Raw genomic sequence first — 2,405 nt, 5'->3', positions numbered from 1 at the left:
TTAATTGCAATATTCTGTTTCTATACTATACTGTTGTAACTCTGATATATCTGTTAGCTCTGTATATTCGTTTCAATCTCGGTCGATTAAGTTGATTGCGTTAATCGATTATTTATACTCTGTTAATCGATTAATCTAGGGTTATTTAAGCATTATTTGTTGTTTTCGAAAAGCGGATTTTCTGACCGCTACACCTATTCAACCCCCCCTTCTAGGTGTATTTTAGCCACTGATACCTAACAAGTGGTATCAGAGCTAGTATGAAGTAGGTTTTGCTAGCTAAAAACCATTTTTTACCGTGTTTAATCGATTAAACACTTAGTGTTAATCGATTACCTGGGCATCAGTTTCTGAAAAATCAATTTTTACATGATTTTAATCGATTAACCATGCCTGTTAATCGATTAAAACCAGTAGTTTAAGTGCAAACAACACCTCGGTTTCACGCTTTTTCGACATTTTTCTCCACCTCTTCTTGCTTTTGAGTCTCTGAAATTGTAACTCAAATGACCCAAGTGCACTAAGCTAGATAAACCTCACCCTAACCCTCTCAAACCCCCTAGAAATCTCAAATTATCATCCATATTCCACTACATTCCCATTGTCCCCGAATCAAAACCCTAGGTTAGGTTTGCCCACTCCAAGGCAAAGAATTGCTAGTGCTATCCTTGACACTTTGCACTTTCATTATTCTCTACTCCAAGTGTTGAATTTATTTAGGTGTATAAGTTAGTCATGTTAGTCCATCATGTATCTTAATTTAGTTCTTAAAGAAGGACTAACTTGATGAGTTTTGTAAATGTAAAGATTAAATTCTTTAACACTAGTCGAATGGTTAAAATTGTTGTCATGTGGCGAAGAGGTTAGTGGTTTGAGTCAAGGAATCAATTTATTGCAACTATATGTTAATTATGAACATACTTTCATGTTACTTTATAGAGATTGTAACTATTAACATGTTATAACTTTATTTAATTTATTGTTACAAAAAATGGTTGTTATGTTTTGTGGTAGTAGTTATTTAAGTTATACATATTGTGTGCTTCTGTTTTATTAATTACCTCACTTAGAGTAGGCCATCTATGAAGTTCATCTTGAACTTGATCAATAGGGAGAGCATAAAAAACATTGGGGTGAATACTTGAAATATAATGGTGGAAGATTTCTGGAATTAAAGGGACAAGTTTACCCTGCTCTAGTTAGGGAATTTTATGCAAATTTCAGATATAAGGATGGTAAATACTGGTCTATCATTTCTGGTAAATTGTTTGAGATTAGTGATGAACTCTTTATGAATGTCTGTGGGTTATCATCTTCGGGTTATGGAATAGGAGATTGCTCATGGGTTAAGGATAATTTTGATCCTACTGAGGTGTATAAATCATTTCTTACATGACCTCATTTGTATATTCAGGGTCAACTGACCAAGGCTGGGTCTTTATCTGTTGAGAACAGGCTGCTGCATTATATCATTTCTTATATTCTGGTACAGAGGAACACAAATCATGCACAGCCTACTGTGATTGATTTGCGTTTCATGTACGCTGTTAAGAATAATTTAATGAATAACTAGCCTAGGGAAATATTGAAGATTATGAACAGTATGTCTCAGTCAAAGATGCTTCCCTACAGTATCTTCATTTCATGGATTGTGGATTATTTGCGTATTGATGTTTCTGACACCATTATTGTTGAGTATACTGATAAGGATCATCTGGTTGGTGAGAGTTTGATTCACAAAATAGGTATATACAAGTACGACACTACATGGAAATACCAGGAGGACTACACTACTATCGATTTGGAGCTGTCTAGTGATGATGATCAGGGTGGCATGGGTGATCAAAATGCTACAAATCCGGGGGAGCCCTCTAGGACAGCATCACAGGATTCTGTTTTCGGTATGCCTCAGATGGAGGCTATGGAACAGTATGGTATGGAACAGTATGAAGAGCGTCAAACTGCTTATTCAGACAACCAATATCAAACTATGAGGAATCTGTTTCAATCAACAGCCGAAGCTCATAATGCCTTCATTCGCTCTACAGCTGAAGCTCAGAATGCACTATTTTGTTCTGAATTTCAGAAGTTGTCTAGGCTGATCAGGGGTGACCAGAATGTTGATATTCCTAATGATGGGATTGATCTTCCTCCACCTCAACCATAGTTTAGAAGACTTTAGACCTAGGATATCTTACCCTTAGGTTTATTTCTTCTTTATTGCACTTTATGGACTCAGTTGTTGTTACTGTTTCAAGACTTTTTTGTCCCTTTTTCTGTCTTTGTTTGACATTTTATGGTGTGTATGATTGCTGGATATTTTTACTCTTTATGCTATGTTCTTATTTTTGTGTTTAATTATGTCAAAATAGCTTATTTGGTTATGTGAATGGTTCTTGATCATA

This window comes from Lupinus angustifolius, unplaced genomic scaffold, assembly GCF_001865875.1.
Source record: "Lupinus angustifolius cultivar Tanjil unplaced genomic scaffold, LupAngTanjil_v1.0 Scaffold_459, whole genome shotgun sequence".
NCBI classification, from domain to species: domain Eukaryota; kingdom Viridiplantae; phylum Streptophyta; class Magnoliopsida; order Fabales; family Fabaceae; genus Lupinus; species Lupinus angustifolius.
This window is presented reverse-complemented; position numbering follows the sequence as displayed.